This window comes from Choloepus didactylus, chromosome 13 (genome assembly GCF_015220235.1).
Source record: "Choloepus didactylus isolate mChoDid1 chromosome 13, mChoDid1.pri, whole genome shotgun sequence".
In the NCBI taxonomy this organism is placed as follows: domain Eukaryota; kingdom Metazoa; phylum Chordata; class Mammalia; order Pilosa; family Megalonychidae; genus Choloepus; species Choloepus didactylus.
In genome coordinates, this window is record NC_051319.1 from 69,370,386 (window position 1) to 69,391,006 (window position 20,621).

The window sequence follows — 20,621 nt, forward strand, 5'->3', positions numbered from 1 at the left end:
GAAAGGGACTGTGTAACTCAGTGAAATCTAGAGTGTTCAACAATTGTGATAAAATGTACAAGTATGTTCTTTTATGAGGGAGAACAAGCAAATGCCAACCTTGCAAGGTGTTAAAAATGGGAAGGCATTGGGGGAGGGATGCAATCAACATAAACTAGAGACTGTAACTAATAGAATCATTGTATTATGCTTCCTTTAATGTAACAAAGGCAATATACCAAGGTAAATGTAGATAAGAGGGGGGGATAGGGGAGGCGTGTTAGACACTTTACATTGGTGCTGTTGTCTGACTCTTTACTCTACCTTGATTTAAGGTTATTTTTCCTTTTGCTGCTTCCTAGCTGTCATTTCTTTTTCCTCTTTCTTTTGCCTCTCTACCTTCATTGACTCTCCCTCCTGCCTTGTAGAAGAAATGTAGATGTCCTTACATAGATAGTGGTGAAGGTGTTGAATACATAAATATGTGACCATACAGGGAACCATCGATTGTTTACTTAGGATGGAATGTATGGTGTGTGAACAAAACCATCTTAAAAAAAAAAAAAGGGTTGATGACAGAACCTCGAGGGCAATATACTGAGTGAAATAAGCCAGACACATAAGGACAAATATTGCAGGGTCTCACTGATAGGAACTAATTATAATATGTAAACTCATAGACATGAAATATAAGGTACCAAGATATAGGACGAGGCTTAAGAATGGGGAGCGTTTGCTTAGTATCAGCAGAATGTTCAACTAGGATGAACTTAAATGTTTGGAAATGAACAGAGGTGTCGGTAGCAACATGTGAGAATAACTAACAGTGCCGAATGGTGCGTGAATGAGGTGGAAGGGGAAGCTCAGAGTCATATAAGTCACCAGAAGGAAAGTTGGAGGTCAAAAGATGGGAATGAATAAAACTGAATCCTATGGTGGGCTAATGCCATGATTAACTGTATAAATATTAGAAATCGCTTCCATGAACCAGAACAAATGTATGACAATACAATTAGAAGTTAATAATAGAGGGGCATATAGGGAAGAAATATATACCTATTGCAAACTATATACTACAAATAGTAGTATTTCAAATGTTCTTTCATAAATAGTAACAAATGTACTATACCAACACTACGAGTCAACAATTGAGGGGGGTTGGTTAGGGATACGGGAGGATTTGAGTTTCCTTTTTTTTTTTTTTTCTTCACCTTTCACTTTATTTCTTGTCTGGAGTAATGAAAAGATTGTAAAAATTGAACAAAAATTAAGTGTGGTGTAGGATGCACAGCTGTATGAGGGTACCAGGGGCAACCGATTGTACACTTTGGATCTTTGAATAATTGTATGGTATCTGAACAATCTCAATAAAAATTAAAAAAAGAAAAAGAAAAAAAATGGAAAGGAAAGAAGTAAGTGGGGGGGGGGGGATATGGCAACACATTTCTGTTTGTATACATATTTGGTACCTAGATGTTTAGCCAGGATATCAGACCAGTGCTTCACCAGTTTCCTAAGTATCAAATAGTGATAGATCCTTTGTATGAAAAGTATTTCCTTAGAGAAGAACAATTGTGTAGAAATTTTTAAAGTTTTAGAGCCAGTACTTGAGTTTGGTTCAAAAAACTGGCTTCTAAGATAAAAGCATTTTACATTTAACATTGACAATTAAAATTTGCTATACTTTTTTTAAATAAACTTTTTATTTTGCAATATTTTAGATTTACAGGAAAATTGTAAAAATTGAACAGAGGGTTCCCATATATCATATCCTGCACCCAATTTCTCTTATATTAGCATGGTCTATTTGTCAAAACTAAGAAACCAACATTGGTACATTGCTATTAACTAAAGTCTAGACATTATTTGGATCTCACCAGTTTTTCATTAATGTCCTCTTTCTGTCTCGAGACCCAGTGTAGGATTCCACGTTGCACTTAGGGCCATATCTCTTGACACGCCTTTGACACTCCTTCTTTTTGAAATTTAGTTTTGCTGACTGCAAATAAGAACAAATAAATAGTAATTAAGGTAAAAAAAAAATAAGGTTACAGAACAACATATATGATATGATACCATTTTTGTTTTTAAAAATCCAAAAAATGGTATCTGTTTCCCCTGGGTACTACGGTATAATGAAAAACTTGACTGGTCTGTCTCCAGTTCCCGGGAGGCAACCTCTGCGTCTTTGGATGGGAATGTCTATTGTTATTTATGGTGGGCCCAGGACCACATCTGATCGTTCATATGCTAATGAGATGAAAGAGGGGCCAGACCTGTAGTCTTAGGGTAGGGGCTGGTCACACCGGAAAGACCAATCTTGTGATTAGGGAGTGGGGTTTTTGAAGCATGTAATGTCAACCATGCCTCCACCTCTGGGAGGGAAGGGCTGCTGTAGATTGAACTCAGTCACATGGACAATGATTCTACCAATCATGCCTGCATAATAAAACCTCATATAAACTTGGATACTGTTTTAGTTTGCTAATGTTGCCAGAATTGGATTAACTTTTATAAAGGGGGTTTATTTGGTTACATAGTTACAGTTTTAAGGCCATAAAGTGTCCAAGGTAACACATCATCAACGGGGTACCTTCACTAGAGGATGGCCAGTAGTGTCCGGAAATTCTCAGTTAGCTGGGAAAGCACGTGGCTGGCGTCTGCTCCAAAGTTCTGGTTTCAAAATGGCTTTCTCCCAGAACGTTCCTCTCTAGGCTGCAGTTCCTCAAAAATGTCACTCTTAGTTGCATTTGGGGTATTTGTCCTCTCTTAGCTTCTCTGGAGCAAGAGTCTGCTTCCAACGGCCATCTTCAAAATGTCTCTCATCTGCAGCTCCTGTGCTTTCTTCAAAGTGTCCCTCTTGGCTATAGCTCCTCTTCAAAACATCACTCACAGCTGCACTGAGTTCCCTCTGCCTGTCAGCTCATTTATATGGCTCCACTGATCAAGGCCCACTCTAAATGGGTGGGGCCACGCCTCCATAGAAATATCCAATCAGAGTCATCACTCACAGCTGGCTGGGGCTCAGCTCCAAAGAAACACTCAAAGAAATCTAACCAAAACGATAATGTCTGCCCACACAAGATTACATCAAAGATAATGGCGTTTGGGGGACACAATACATTCAAACTGGCACAGATATGCAAAGTTCCAGTGAGCTTCCATGACTGATAAGATACATCTCCGTGCTTGGTGGGTGATGCATCGTGACTCCATGTAGAAAAGGAAACCGAAGCTTGTATTTGACACCCTCCCAGACATAGCCCTATCCATCTTTTTTTTGGTATCTTTTTTCTATAATAAAACTATAATCATAAGTTTGACACTTTCAGTGAGTTCTGTGGGTCCTTCTAGTGGTTTATCAAACCCAATGAAGTGGTGGGAACCCCTGAATTAGTAGTCAATTGTTAGAAGTGTGGGTGGCCTGGGTCCCCAATCTTTTAAGTACCTGAAGGACAAGAGGATTGCCCTTAACCTGTGGAGTCTGGCCTAACTCCAGTTAGAGTCAGAATTGTATTGAATTGAGTTATTGCAGTCTTTGCAATTAATGATTGAAATTTGTACCCACATAGTTGGTGGTGACAGAAAGCTGTTAGAAGTGATACAAGTTTTTGCAAAATTTAAATAGGTACAAATGAATGTCAATATGTAAAATGCATAATAAAAATATATTGTATAAATAAACAAAGACCATACAAATGAGAACAGACTATTCACATCCTGCCTTTGGCAGAGACTCAAAGGCAGGCAGAAGAGTTTATAAAGTTTTTAAGTCAAAAAAGGGAAGGTTTCAGGTATGCTCTGATTAGAGGTTTTGGCATGGGAAAGCTGGAAGTGGGATAACTAGAAGGAGGGCATCTTATGTGATTGGTTTGGGAAACATGTTTGGCTTTCTCTGGTTGGTCCTGAGTTGTCACTGAGCTGAGAGTTATTGTCCAAACACTGATACTTCTGAGCTGATGGCTGCACTTTGTGGTTTGGCTTACCAGGCTGGTGGCTACAGAGACTATGGATCCAAATTCTATTGTTGAACACAATCTGGCCATTGTCCATTCGAGTATGCAAGTCTCTCACTATACGCCGAATGTATATTAGTGGCTAACATTGACAAGGTGGGAAAGAGTATGGTGATCAAAGTCTATATTTCTTATCTGTAATGTTTTATTCTTTTAAGGAGAACATATTTATTTACTTGTATAATTAAAAAAATTCTGAAGCAAAATAGCAGATGCATGGTAGTTGTCATTCCTAATCCTCAAAAATACTGCAAAATAGATTGTATTCTTATTTTACAAGTTTAGGAAATAAGGCACTAAGAAGTTACTCTGCCCAAGACCACACAGCTGGTAAATAATAGACAAAACATAATTCCAGGTATATCTTATTCTAAAAGTCTCTTTTAACTATGCCATGTGTAAGGTAAAAATAAATTAAAAAATAAATACATATATATATGAAACTTCCCAGTACAAAAAAGGAAGAGATTCTCTCCATTACTTCTTCCTAGAACATTCTTTCAAAAACTTGTGCTTGCAAGTTCTTTCCCTGCCCTTTGAGATATATGTAAATCTTTTTACAAGTTAAATAAGCCTTTTGCCAGCTTTAAAACCCAACAATGTCTTTCTCAAGAACCTTGGAGCCATCACTCTGAAATGTAAATATCAAGGGAGTTAGCACCCTTGTCTCCCCATTCCCATAGCAGTTTAGCTTAGGCATCTGTCTCCAAGTTGTAACTATCTACCTGTCATAGAGATATGAGACATTTTATTACTCCTTTGGATAGAGGCAATTAGCAAATACAAAGAACATCCTAATTACAAGGTGAATTTAAGATGAACTATGTTTGACAAATCATGCAGTCAATGAGAACATGTATGTAATGGGTTGTGTCTGCTTGGCAATTTTAAGGGTGAGATGTCTTTCTTTACAAACTCCTTAGCAAATTGCCTGTGATGCATCACATTCTGGTTTCTGGCTTTTTCAATAATACAATCGTTTTTCTTTCTCTTCTACCTTTGTGGAGAAGTTTTCTGGGTTGGAAAAAATTTTGTTTTAAATTTTATTTCCCCAACACATGCTGCTGCTTACAGTTGTACAATCAGTTGACTGAGGAAGAGAAAACTCAGGCCTGGTTTACAATAGTTTCTGCATGATATACAGGCACCACCCGAAAGTGTACTGCTACAGCACTGCAGCCCCTTTCTGGGATGCCCCTGAAGGACAGTGGTGAGGGGAAATCCTCCCAGTGGGGAGAATTTCGAGGAGTGCACCTGGTTGTTCACGTTGCTTGGAAGGAGAACTGGCCAGAGGTGCATTTGTATATTGATTCATGGGCTGCTGCTAATGGTTTGGCTGGATTATCAGGGACTTGCAAGGTACATGATTGGAAGATTGGTGACAAAGAAGTCCAGGGAAGAAGTATGTGGATAGAACTTTCTGAGTCGACAAAAAACATGAAGATATTTGTGTCCCATGTGAATGCTCACCAGAGGGTGACTTCAGGAAAGGAAGATTTTAATATCAAGTGAATAAGATGGGACCCATTCTGTGGATACCAGTCAACCTCTTTCCCAGCCACTACTGTCATTGTCCAATGGGGTCATGAACAAAGTGGTCATGGTGGTAGGGATGGAGGGTATGCATGGGCTCAGCAACATGGACTCCCACTCGCTAAGGCTGACCTGGCCACAGACACTGCTGAGTGCCCAATCTGCCAGCAGCAGAGACCCACACTCAGTCCCCAATACGGCACCATTCCCCGAACTGATCAGCCTGCTACCTGGTAGCAGGTTGATTACATTGGACCACTTCCAAAAGGGAAGGGACAGCAATTTGTTCTAACTGGAATAGATACATACTCTGGATATGGGTTTGCCTTCCCTGCATGCAATGCTTCTGCCAATACTACCATCCATGAACTTAAGGAATGCCTTATCCACCATCATGGTATTTAACACAGCATTGCTTCTGATCAAGGAACCCACTTCACAACAAATGAAGTGAGGGAATGGGCACATGCTTGTGGAATTCTCTAGTCTTAGCATGTTCCCCATCATCCAGAGGCAGCTGGGTTGACAGAACGGTGGAATGGTCTTTTGAAGACTCAATTACGGCACCAACAAGGTAGCAATACCTTGCAGGGCTGGGACAGTGTTCTCTAGGAGGCTGTGTGTGCTCTGAATCAGCATCCACGCTATGGTGCTGTTTCTCCCATAGCCAGGATTCATGGATCCAGGAATCAAGGGGTGGAAAAGGGAGTGCACCACTATCACTCCTAGTGATCCACTAGGAAAATTTTTGCTTCCTGTCCCTGCAACCTTAAGTTCTGCTGGTCTAGAAGTTTTAGTTACAAAAGGAGGAATGCTCCCACCAGGAGACACAATAATCCCATTGAACTGGAAGTTATGACTGTCACCTGGCCACTTTGGATTTCTCATGCCTCTGAATCAACAGGTAAGGAAGGGGATAATCCTGATTATCAAAGGGAAACAGCACTGCAACTACACAATAGAGGTAAAGAAGAGTTTTCCTGGAATACAGGAGATCCCCTAGGGCTTCTTTTAGTACTACCATACCCTGTGATTAAAGTCAATGGAAAACTGCAACAACCCAATGCAGGCAGGACTACCAATGGCCCAGAAACTTCAGGAATGAAAGTTTGGGTCACTCCACCAGGCAAAGAACCACAGCCCATTGAAGGGCTTGCTGAGGGTAAAGGGAACATGGAATGGGTAGTGGAAGAAGGTCGTGATAAATATGAACTATGACCATGTGATCAGTTACAGAAATGAGGATTATGATGGCATGAATATTTCCTCCTTGTTTTGAGCATGTTTGTTTTTGTCCATAAAGTATCTGTTTTCTTCTCTATCTTATCCCCTTAACATATGACAGAAGTTGTATTGTTCATTTCATAGTGTTTAATTTACAGGATATCAACTTTAAGAGTGAATATTACCCAAGGACTTGCACCCTATTCTGGAGAGATTCAGTGTGTTTTCAGCTGTATGCAGGACAGCTGAGTATTGTTAGATGAAACATATGTCTGTTATTTTGTTCTATTTAGAGATTAAGTATGATTTATGGTGATGTGTATAGCTGCCAAGTTGACAATGGGTGGACTGTGATGGTTAGGTTCATGTGTCAACTTGGCCAGGTGATGGTTTCCAGGTATCTGGTCAAGTAAGCACTGGCCTAATCATTACTGCAAGGACATTTGTGACTGGTTAATAAACTAGAAAGCTGGTTTATTAAATATCAATTGATTGTATCTGTGGCTGATTACATCAACAAAGGGTGTACCTTCTGCAATGAGAGAATTCAATCAGCTGGATTTAATCCAATCAGTTGAAGGCTTTTAAGGAAGAAGAGAAAGAACTTTCACTTCTTCAGCCAGCCAGCCATTCCTGGGGAGTTCATCAAAAACCTTCAGTGGAGATGCCAGCTCACTGTCTGCCCTATGGAATTTGGACTCGTGCATCCCCACAGTTGCATGAGACATTTTTATAAAAACCTTGTATTTACAAATATCTCTTGTTGGTTCTGTTTCCCTAGAGAACCCTAACTAATACAAGTTGTTATGCTAAAATTCAGAGAATGGCCATTTATACCATGGACAAAAGGTGAACGTAAGTAAGTTGGATTAGTGCCATATTACCTTCGATTAGCACCTAGTATAGTATCAGCTTCTATGTACCTATTTGATATTAGGATGTGGAAATAGCCTCTGTTCCTTTCACATTCTGTTATCTGAACTTATGGAAATATCATATGACAGTTCTGCCTGAATTATTACAAATCTGATCCTTTCTATTTCCAGAAGGGTAGCTTTGGCCTTTCAAAAATAGATCACATTTAAAATGCAGCTATGACTAATAGGAAAATTGGGATCCAATGGAACATTTGTGGATCTTTCAAGATTTTCTTTCAGAGTACAACATATCACCTGTATTGCTGATAAAATGGTTTTTGCCAGCTTGTATTATAGGAGATGCTAGTGAATCCATTTTCTGTGGTTTTAAAGCAGGGCATGAATCAATTGGCTGTTTTTCATGTGCTAATGTAGCTAACATAACTTTATCATATTGATCAAGAGTCTATAAAGGGGTTATTTACCTCTGGCTTAAGGAATGCAAGTTAATTCTTAACTATGTATACTCTTGTTTCTTTTTACTTTCAACTGAGGTTGTTGATGATTTGTGATGTAGGGGGAAAAAGCAATTCTTATATTAGATAACTATAGCACTCACAGGAGAAGACAATAGTATCTATAAATATGTTCACTGTTTTTCTGCTCTGAATATTACCTCAATTACTTAAGCAATGATCCAGTAGCTCTCAGCATTGAGACAACATTAAATCACCTTGAGGGCTTAAAAAAATAATGCCAATGCTTCCCTGCCTCCCCACACCACCAAAAATTATGATTTAATTGGTCTAGGGTAGTCCTGAACATTAATATTTTTTAAAATTTCATTAGTTGATTTTAACATGCAGCTTGAGTTGAAAAGCACTACTATAGATCAAGACAGTTAACATGAAAAGGATTTCATGATGCAGTTGTTCAGTTTGTCCACCAGCATACACCTCTTTAGGGAATCATTTTCTCCTATGCTATGAGGTCCTGGTGAGGATGACGCTATTCCCACCCACACAATACTAATGGTGTACATGATCTAGTTCAGAGTAACCCACCCCAGTCATGTACTCACTTAGTGATCTTTTCAGGAATAGACATGTGGCTCAAGCTGAGCCTGATGGACATGTCCCTGAGAAGTTCCTGCCAGTTAATGGGAAGGAAGTCTGCTGCTTCTGTGACTGTAAACTGTAAAGACAAAGTAAGGAATGGCTTATGGCATCTTTCCTCCTGCATGGAGGAATTTTTCACTAGTAGAAGAAAAATGATGCTAGCATAAAAAGAGAAACAGAATCTAGAGTTGGAAAAGGAGCCCTGATTTTCATTCAGTAAATTTTTATTTATGATGCATGTTGGCTGTGCATAGAAAATTGATATTGAGCCCCTGCATCTATTACTAGAGTTTTTATTAGGTATTTTATAGAATTAGTGTAAATTATTTCAAGGCAGTTTGAGTTGGGTTTCTATTATTTGCAACCAAAAGTGTACTGAATAATATAAACAGGATTTAACATTTTTATTACATCAGAGCCAATTTTTGAAGTCATAAAATAGCCTCACATCGTCACTTCTGGCTCTGGCTCCTAATCATGGTTTAAATACACACACACACACACACACACACACACTTTTTTTTTTTTTTTTTTTTTTTAGTTGTGAAAACTAACTATGTTGGTTTGGAGTTGTATGTAACCCAGAAAAACATGTTCTTAACCTTAATCCATTCCTGTGGGTGTGAACCCATTGTAAGTAGGACCTTTAATGAGGTTACTTCAGTTACGGTGTGACCCACCTCAATCAGGATGGGTCTTAATCCTATTACTGGAGTCCTTTATAAGTGGAATGAAATTCACACAGAAAGAGGGAAAACCAGGGTAAGCAAGAAGTTGAAATTCAACAGAACCCAGAAGAGAACAGAGAGGCCACCAAGTTTACTGCCATGTGACAGAGGAGCCAAGGACCAAGAATCACCGGCAGCCAGCCCCAGAACACAGTCTTTGGGAAGAAAGCATAGCCTTGATGACACCTTGATTTGGACTTTCTCTCAGCCTCAAAACTGTGAGCTAATAGAATCCCATTGTTTAAACCAATCCATTCCATGGCATCTGTTTAAGTAGTCAAAGGAAACTAAAACACTAACATATACAGAAAAGTTTACAAAACATGTGTGTAACCACCCCCAAGTCAAGAAATAGAATTCTATTAGCATCCCAGAAGCCCTTTTGTTTCATCTCTCAATCATTAATTACTCTGTCCTCTATCCTGATTTGTGTGGTAATCATATCATTACTTTTCCTTATAGTTTACCACCACACCCAAATGGTGTAAAAACATTTCCTGTTTTGGACTTTATATATAATGAGATTCATCCATGTTCTTGCATGTAGGTATAGCTCATTCATCTTCATTGTGGTATAATACTTCATTGTACGAATATATGACAATTTATTCATTCTACCGTTCATAGACGTGAACTGTTTTTAGTTTTTGGTTATTATGAATAATGCTGATATAGACATCAGTGTACATTACCTCTTGGTGCACATGTGCAAGCATTTCTGTTGGGTATATACCTAGCAGTAAAATCGCAGGATCACAGAATATTATTATACTCACCTTCAATAAATACTGCCAAATGGTATTCCATAGTGGTTATAGCAATTTACATTTCATCCAGCAACGTAAAAGAGTTCCTTTTGCCATACCTCCTAACACTTGGCATTAGCTGTCTTCTAAAGTATATTCATACATGTGGGTGTGTAGGAATTTCTCATTTTAGTTTTAATCTGAAATATGATTACTAATTAATTAGTTTTCATTTGCCTATTGGCCATTTGATACCTCTTCTGTGAAATGCCTGTTCAAGTCTTTGCCCATTTTTCTGTTGTGTTGCTTGCATTATAATATTGATTTGTAGAGAGGTTCTCAATATATTCTGTATATGAGCCCTTTTTTAATCTTTTTTCAAAAATATAATTCCAGTTTGTTTTGCCTTTTCGTGCTCTTAATGGTATATTTTGAGAACCAAAAGTTCTTAATTCTAATGTAGTCTTACTTACCCATCTTTGCTTTTACAGCTAGTGTTTTTTTGTGTCCTGTTTAAGAAGTCTTTCCCTACCCCGAGTTCATAAACATATTCTCCGTTATTATTTTCTGGAAGACTTTTTTATGACACTCACATTTAGATCTAGAATTCAACTTCTAATGATTTTTTGTGTAAAATGTGAGATAAGGGTCTTTTACATTCTTTTCCATGTGCAGTACCATATATTGAGAAGACCCTTCTTTCTCCACTATATTGCAGTGGTGTGTTTTTCTTTTTGAAAATCAAGTGCATTTGTGTGGGTGGATTTCTGGGATCTCTATTCTATTTCATAGGTCTATTTTTTATCCTTTTGACAATAGCTCATGGTCTTAATTACACTGACTTTATAATTAAAGACAAAATATCCACTTAAATAAGTCCTTCCACCTTACTCTTCTTCATGTGCAATTTTGCTATTGTTTACCTTTTGCATTTCTAAGTAAATTTTAGAATCAGCTTATCATTTGCATGTTCCTCTCTTTCCCCTCCCCGCTAAAAAAGCTGGATAAGATTTCCATTGATCTATAAACCAATTCAGGAAGAATTAACTTCTTTACAACACTGTGGTCTTCCAACCTATGAACATGGTATAACCCTCTGTTTCTGTAGGTTTTTTTAATGTCTTCTAATAAAATTTTATAGTTCTCTACAGGGAGGGCTTGCACATATTTAAGTAGATTTAATCCACGATATTTGTAAAATGCTATTTTAAATAGTATCATTTTTGAAATTATTTTGTCTAAGTAATTTTAGATGATATACAGCAATACGATTGCTTTTTGCATATTGATCATCCAGCAAACTTGCCAAACTCATCTGGAGTGAGCTGCTATATGGTGTGTTGTGGGAACATAGGCTCAGGCACAACAGGAACTTTCAGCATATGACCACTTTATTACTTACACAGCAGAAAAGGTCCAAAAGAGCAGGAGAAGAGATCCCATTATGGCTGGTCCCCTAGGGAGGCCAACTGCTTGGGCCAGGATTAGTGGATGGCAGCAACACATGCCCCACTTCACGTCAGAGAAGAGGGACACTTGTGACCCCAGAATCTTAGGTTTATATACACCCCAGGGGAAGGGGGTCTTGCCAACAAGCAAAAAGCATTCATCAAGCAACCCCTGTGCCCCAGCAAGTAGCTGGGGCTGGGTGAGATATTATGACCAGTCTGACTAAGGTCTCCTATGAAAGGGATACAGATACTTTCACACAAGCAAACAAAAATGGAAACACCCAATACCAGCATGCAAAAAAGAGAGGGAAGGGAGGGACTAGGTGAGGGCTAGAAGATGGCTACTGAGTGTGTCTGTGATTTCCCCAGCAACACACTTAGTTTCCAAGCATCTATGACAAATACCACCAAATGGGTTGCTTAACAACAGGAATCTACTGGCTTATGGTTTCAGAGGCTAGAAGGCTTGCTTCTTCTGAGGTTGGTAGCATTCGGGTTGGTAGGCAAACTTTGGTTTCCTTGGTTCTCCCATCACATGGAGACATGCTCTCCTTTTTCTTCTGGGTTCCCAGTGACTTCTGGCTTCTTGTCCCTTCTTGTGACTTTCTCATTTTAAGGTCTCCAACAACAGGATTAAGATCCATCCTGATTCAGCTGGGCACACCTCAACTAAAAATAACATCTTCAAAAGGCCCTATTAACAATGAGTTCACACACACAGGAATGGTATTAAGAACATATTCTTTTCTGGGGTACATAACTCAACCTGCCACACTCACCTTTAACTCCAATAATTTATCTATGGATTCTCATGTGTTTCTACAATCACAATCATATTGACTATGAAAAGTGATAGTTTCAGTTTTTCCTTTCAAATACTTCCATATTTATTTTTCTTGTTTTACACCATTGGCGAGAACTTCCAATATAATGTTGAGTAAAAGTAAGTAATGATATTCGTGTCTCATTTCCTATCTTAAAAAGAAAGTTTTCAACACTTTAAGTATGAGTGTAATATAATGTGAAGTATAATGTTTGCTGTAGGTTTTTGGAGATATTTAATCACATGAAGGAGGTTCCTTTTGACTTCTAGTTTACAGAGTTTTTAATCACAAATGGATGCTATACTTTATCAAACATCTTTTTTGCATCTACTTAGAAAATTACAAAATTATCATCCTTTTTCTGTTAATGTGATGAGCTATACTGATTGCATTTCTAATATTAACTCAATCTTTAATACATGAAATAAACACTATTTGGGCATTTGTAATAATATTGATATATTATCCATGAGTGAGATTGGCTTTTAATTTATTTTCTATGTTCTATCCTCATTATGTGGAATGTTCCTTTTTTTCTTCTGTTTTCTGAAAGAGGTTGTGTAAGATTGGCATGTTAACTCCTTAAATGTTTGGTAGAAGTCATTTGGGCCTAGTTTTCCAGTTGATGGGTGCAGTGTTCCATATGTGTTCATTAAGTCAAGTTTGCTAATCTAACTGTGCAAATCTTCTATACCTTTGCTGATTTTATATGTTTAATCTGCTTGTTCTGTTACTGAGAGAGGTGTGTTAAAATTTTTCATTATGAAAATGGTACAGTCACTGTGGAAAACAGTTTGGCATCTCCTCAAACATTAAACACAGAATTAACCTATGTCCTGGCAATTCCACTCCCATGTATATACCCAAAAGAACTGAAAGCAGGGACAAGCAGATATTTGCCCACCAATGTTCATAGCACCATTATTCACAATAACCAAAAGGTGGAAACAACTTAAGAGACCATTAACAGATGAACGGATAATCAAACGTAGTATGTCCATACAATGGAATACTACTAAGCTGAAAAAGTACATACATGCTACAACATGGATGTACTCTGATAGTGTTGAGTCAAATAAGCCAGGCACAAAAGGACAAATATTGTATGATTCAACTAATACAAAATATCTAGAATAACCAAATTCATAGAGACATAAAGAAGATTATAGGTTATTAGGGACTGTGGAAGAGGAGGGATGGGGACTAATTGCTTAATAGGGAAAGAGGTTCTGCTTGTGGTCATGCAAAGGGTAATAAATGGTGGTTATGGTAGAATAGCATTGTGAATGTATTAATACCACTGACATGTAACCTTAAAAAATGGTAAAAATGGGAAACTGTTTCCACACACACAAAAATTTTTCGCTAGAATTATGGGTTTGTTTAGGTTACCTTGTAGTACCATCAATTTATACTTTATATTTTTTGAGGTTATAATTACATAATTTTATCTTTTCATGGTAGGATTAAAACTTTTAACCATCCCCTTTCTAATAATGCTTTTTTCTTAATTGTTTTATTGCTTATCTTAAATTCTTTTATCTTAAGATAACTTCATTAGCATACCTTTGGTCAGCGTTTGCATATTTTTCTATCCTGTTACTTTTAATCTTTCTGCATCAACATTTAAAATATCACTCTTGTAAACAGCATAGCATTAAGTTTACATTTTATTGAAGCATTTAGTCCATTTACATTTAATGTAATTAATGATATATTTGTGTTTAAGTCTATCCTTTTCTGAAGTACTTTCTATTTATCTTCTTTCCTTTCTTAGTTTATTTTCTATTTTTTATTCCATTTTGCCTTCTGTGGTGGTCTGGAGCTATAGATCCCCCCCCCCCCGCCCCGTAAATTCTTAAACTTAATCCATTCCTGTGGGTATGAACCCATTGTAAGTCAGATTTTTTGATGAAGTTACTTCAGCTAAGATGTGGCCAAGGAATGTGTCTTAATTCTATTACTGAAGGCCTTAAAGGGAAAGTCAGGAAGATAGAAAATGCCACAGAGGGAGCAGCCAGAAGCTAAAAGTCAATGGAATCTGGAAGAGAATGGAGAGGCCAGTAGAGACTGCTATGTGTATGGCCATGTGACATAGAAGCCCAGGATCAAGGATCACTGGCATCCAGTCTCAGAACACCAGTGTTTGGGAAGAAAGCATTTGCCTGAACACCTTGATTGAGACTTTCTCTTAGTCACAAAACCATGAGCCAACAAATTCCCATTGTTTAACCCAGTCCACCACATTAGTATTTGCTTTGGCAACAAGGAAATTAAAACACCCTTTATATTAACTTAGAGTTTATATACTCTTTTACTATTAATAATTTTCCTAAAGATTAAAACATATATCCTTGACTTATTAAAGAAAATTATTTAATAGATTCACCCTCTTTCCATGCAAGGCAAGGTCTTTAGAACAGTTTAGCTCTTTTAACATCCTTCTGTTTTATATGCCATTCTTTCAAGTGTTTTAATTCTCTCTATATTTAAATCTGAGAGGTTATTATTGCTTTATACTTTCAATATTCTTTTATATTTACCCACATATTTACTACTTTAATTGCTTTTACTTCCTTCCTACATCTTCAACCATATGCTGAGATTATTTTATATCTGTCTAAAGAACTCCTTTTAGTGTTTCTTTTAGCCCAGGTTTGATACTGATGAATTCACACCTTTTTTTGTTTATCTGAAAACTGTCTTCATTTCCAAAGGGTATTTTCATTAGGTATATACTTCTAGTTTGGCAGTTATTTCCTACAGTATTTTGAAGATGTTATTCCATTGTCTTCTGGCTTATTTATTTCTATTAAGAAGTCAGCTCTAAGACTAATTTCACAGTTAAGAGTCACTTGTTTTTTTTCTTCTGGTAGCTCTAAAATTTTTTTCCTTGTTTAGTTTTCCACATTTGTACTATATTTTTTGCCTTGATTGAGGCCTAAATTTATTTATCCTGCCTTGGTTTCCTAGTCATCTTGAAGAAATTGAGGCTTTATGTCTTTATTAGTTTTAGAAAGTTCTCGGTCATTATCTATTCAAATGTTGCTTCGGCCCTATTCTTCTCTTTGCCTTCTGGGACATTCCAAGGATTTTAGACCTTCTCACTAGATTTTTTAAGTCTTTCATCCTCTCTTACCTATTTCCCATCTTTTTAACTCTTTAAAGTTTATTATGGATACTTTCTTTAATTTTACTTATTCTATCTTCAACTGCATCTAAATTTTACAGGCTTCATTCTGTATATTTTTTTCTGACCCATATTCTCCCTCTCTCCATCTGTATCTCCACATTGAGTTCTTCACTTATTATATTTTCTTTTTATTTTCAATTCTAGAATTTTCATTTCCTTCTTTTTAAATTTTAATTTCAAAATTTATAATCTTGTCTTTTGTTTTCCTGAAAAATAGTAAGTATAATCTGATATATTATGTTGTATCATTAATAAGTAAAGCTCCCATGTGTCTGTTTCTGTTGTTTCTATTGCATTATATTTGTGTGTGTGTGTGTGTCATATGTTTTGTCTCCTCATGAAAAATTATAGAAACAATTTGAGGCCTAGGATGCTATTTTTTTTCCCCTAGAGGGGGTTTACATTTAATTCTTCCAAGTTCCTGGGAGTACTAGGAATGCAGAATCATCTCAGAACAATTACTGGGACTCAGATGATTTAAAACTGGGCAATAGTCCCTAAAAACGCTGTCTCCTTCTGGTTCTTCTTTTCCTCTATGGTGTAACTCTTGGGGTCCCAACCTAATGTTGGACAAGTAGCTCACCATGATCCCTGATTCATTGGCCCTGGACTCTCATCTCTGTCCTGTAGCTTATTCCAGGCTACAAAACTAGGGGCCAGTCTCTTCATTTTTGTCCCTAGGGCAAAAGCAACTGTAATCACTGGGCCATTTTCCTAGGCCTCAACCCTCACCCAGATCCTGGAGATGGCTAATTCTTCCTTATTTTTTTTAAGTCTGAGATATACTCACAGATTTTTTTCTTTTTTTTAAACAGCTTTTAAAACTTGTCCTCAGGAGGAAGACTGATTAAAATTGCGTAATTCATCATTACTGGATTATCAATCTAGACCCAATGTTTAATATTCTTTGTTTTAGAAATTCTGTTATCACAAACCTTAAGAAGAACCTCATAAAAGTATGACTATTTGCTGAGGAATAGGTTATAGATTTTAGAACAAACCCTCCCCATAAACTTAATGTAAATTTTTATTGTGAGGAATGTATATGTGATAAAAGGGATAAGCTGACAAAAGTTGCCCACTGCCTACTGTTAGCTACTTGACTAACAGATCAACTGATTTCCAAGAGCAATAGTGAAAATGAAAATTTTCTAGAAAACCACTTTAAAAAAATACTGGTTTTTCTTTTCATCAGCTAATCAATTTGATAGACAGCCATATTTTATTTCTAAGCAGAAATGCAGCAGCATATGCTTCATTTTATTATCAGTCATGAGGATAGCATATCTAAAATCCAAGCTGCCATGATTTGGAGAAAAGTTCTCGAGAACTTGCTAGGGAAGCAGAATACGGTTTTGCTTCCATGTTTTGTATCAGGGATTGGCAAAATATTGCCCTGGAGCCAAATTCAACACACAGACTGTGTTTGGATGGCCTAATTGCAAGCTAATAAGTTAGCCTGCCACAGTTTCATATATGCTGGCAGAAAGCAGACTCCTGGGTTAGAGACAAAGGACTTTACTTACAGCAGTAGCAGTTACCAGAGTGTCAGCATTTGCACCAGTTCCAATTTTCATAGGGCAACGGAAGAGAGGCAGGTGATACATGGGAAAACAGTGGTTATTTTACAGGAGAAGAACCCTGCACTTAGGGAATCTGAATCTTATATAACAGGTAGTATTTCTTCATTACTGGATTATCAATCCATAAGGAGACATTATCTCTATCTTCCAAGGCTGTTTGCTATACAAATATTCTAAAAAAGATAGTCTGGAACAAAGAAAGTCAGTGTCTTTGCTTGGAAGACATACAGAAACACAAGAGGCCCATGGAAAATTGTCCTCAATATAACTAAAATTGTATTTACAACTGCCACCTTCAACATGTTAAAATAACTATATAACTCCAAATGTTGTTATGAGCCAAGAAAGTGTTAAAAGTATTTTCAGTATTCTCTTAAACAGTAGAGGAAATAATATAGTTATAGTACCTTACAGAGATTCCTAAAGGCAATTTAAAATCTTACATTTAAGAAACTATTATTCACATGCTGCAACATAGATGAGCCTTGAAAATATTATACTAAGTGAAATAGACCAGATATAAAAGGACAAATATTGGATTCCACTTATATAAGATATATAGAATAGGCAAATTCATAAAGACAGAAAGCAGATTAGAGGTTACCAATGATTGGGGGGAGGGGGAAATGGTATTCTTTTTTTCATGGGTAGTCTTTGTTTGGAGTGATGAAAATGTTTTGGTAATAGATGGTGATGATGGTTGCACAACATTGTAAAAGTAATTAATACCACTGAATTGTATACTTAAAATGACAAATTTTATGTTTTATATAATATTTATATATATGTTACCACAATACTTTTTTTTAAAAAAAGCTATTATGGCCCAACATGCATAAGTTGACAATGTCCAGCCTGTAATACATGCTTAAAAAACACCTGGAAATGGAACTATTTAATTAATGAAAGATGACATAAGTAGAGCACTTTAGCAGAATGCATTCATTCCGCAAACATTTGAAGATTGCTTTCACAGAGCACAACCAGCCTGCCCCAAAGGACAACCTTACCTGCTGACCAGGAAGCTGGCTACTAATGGATTGCAAAAGTCAATTGTTAAAATTTCAGGAATTTTGCGAGCTAGTTGTTAAACACAGCCATGACTTAAACTTACAATTAAATAAATTCTATTAAAAGCAAAAGTAGAACACCATTTAAGAAAGTGAAACAATAATTTAATTCCACCCCTCAGTACATACCCAAGAGAAATGAAAACATATGCCCACATAGAAACTTGGACACAAGTGTTTATAGCAGCAATATTCATAATAGCCAGAAGGTAGAAACCACCCCCCAAAATGGGCAAAAGACTTGAATAAACATTTTTCCAAAGAAGATATACAGAGACAAAAAGATATACAAATGGCCAAAAAGCACATGAAATGATGTTCAACATCATTAGTTATTAGGTAAATGCAAACCAAAACCACAAGATACTATTTCACACCCACTAGGGTGAGTGGAAAAATAACAAGTATTGGAGAGGATGTGCAGACATTGGAAACTTTATTCATTGTTGGTGGGAATGCAAAATGATGCAGCCACTGTGGAAAACAGTTGGGCAGTTCCTCAGAAAGCTAAGTTAGAGTTCCATATGACCTGGCAATCCCACTTCTAGGTATACACCCCAAAGAATTGAAAGCAGGGACTCAAACAGATATTTGCACACCAAACTTCACAGCAGTATTATTTACAATTCCCAAAAGATTGAAGCAACCCAAGTGTCCATCAAAAGATAAATGGATACAAAAAAAAAAAAATCTGGTATGCACATGCAAGGGAATATAATGCAGTTGTGAAGTTCTGATTCATGCAACAACATGGATGAATCCTGAAGACATCATATTAAGTGAAAAAAGCCAGATACAAAAGGATAACTATTGTATGATCTCAATGATATGAAGTAATTAGAATAAACAAACTCATAGAATCAGAGTCTAGGATACAGGTTACCAGGGGCTGGGTTAGAGGTAGGGAATGGGAAGTTAATGCTCAAATTGTAGAGTTTCTATTTGGGTTGATTGTAAAGTTTTGGTAATGGATGGTACTGACGGTAGCACAACATTGTGAGTCTACTTAACGGTACTGAATTATATACATGAAATGTGGTTAAAAGGGGGAATTTTAGGTCATGTACATGTTACTAGAATACTTTTAAATAGAAAACAGGACTGTACAACACAGTGAACCCTATTGTAAATGATGGACTATAGTTAACAGTACAATTATAAAAATGTTCTTTCATGAATTATAACAAATGTACCACAGTAATGCAAGGTGTTAATAACAGGGTGGTACACGGGAACTCTGTATTTTATGTATTTTATGCATGATATTTCTATAAACCTACAACTTCTCTAACAAAGAAAATTAATAAAAAGACTTGCAAGCAAAAAAAAAGACTTATTCAGCTGTTTAGAAATTTCTGATATTCAGAAGATTTATTTCTAGCAGGGTCCAGGTAGCTGATAATTTACTGCATATTTACATTTTAACTAACTTTTTAACTAATTTCTGCATTTTCTTTAGTAGAGGAACAACATCATACCATGTAGAATTCAACTTTTAATACTACATACAAAATGTTCTTTTTATGTTATCCCAGAATTTTTAAAATGAAAAATATATATTTTTAGAGAAAAAATGCAAGCATTTTAAGAACATTTTTCAATGTATTAATACAATATGCATTATAGTTGCTATTTAATTTCTAAAAGTAGAGCCAGCTAAGCATCTCACAGCATTATAGATGGAACAGTAAAAATTAAGATACAATTAAAAAAAAAAACTCTGTTATAGGAAAAGTTTTATAAGGCTATAAATTAAATATCATTTATTTATGCATTTAACCAAGCTGTTTTATTGAAAACAAGCTTTGCGAGATCGAGAATTTTTGGAAATCTGGTTCATCTTTAAATGCTAAATATTTTGAGTTATATTTGAACTAAATTTAGATATCTTTATAAATTTACAAGACAAGTGGTCACACATAAACTATTCTGTTAATACACAATGTTGGCAAACTGCAACTGAAAGAAATGTAAATTGGTAATTTTGGAAGGCAATTTTGCAATAACTATACAAAGATTTTAAATGAACCATAATTTTACATCTAAGAATTTAACCATTGAAAAATCTCTCAAAAATTACAAGGTGTAAGCTCCAACACATTTACTAATCCACTATTGGTTAACAAAAACCTGGAAATGATCTAAATATTCACTAATTATTGACTGGTTAAATAAATTATTATATACCCATGATGGCTAATTTTATGTGTCAATTTGGTTAGGTTATGGTGCCCAGTTGTTTGCTCAAACACTGGCCTATATGTTGCTGTGGAGGTATTTTGTAGATAACTGACTTTAA

The 20,621-nt window shown here is 36.4% G+C and overlaps 1 long non-coding RNA gene across 5 annotated transcripts in view; it reads right to left on the reverse strand.

The window, feature by feature from the left end:
- The window catches only part of LOC119508587, a 133,769-nt gene that overhangs the window by 95,273 nt on the left and 17,875 nt on the right, over positions 1-20,621 (reverse strand). For all 5 annotated transcript variants that reach the window (XR_005211503.1, XR_005211501.1, XR_005211500.1 and 2 more), the window contains exon 2: positions 1,857-1,978. This is a non-coding gene — a long non-coding RNA (uncharacterized LOC119508587). The remainder of the gene's footprint in view (positions 1-1,856; positions 1,979-20,621) is intronic.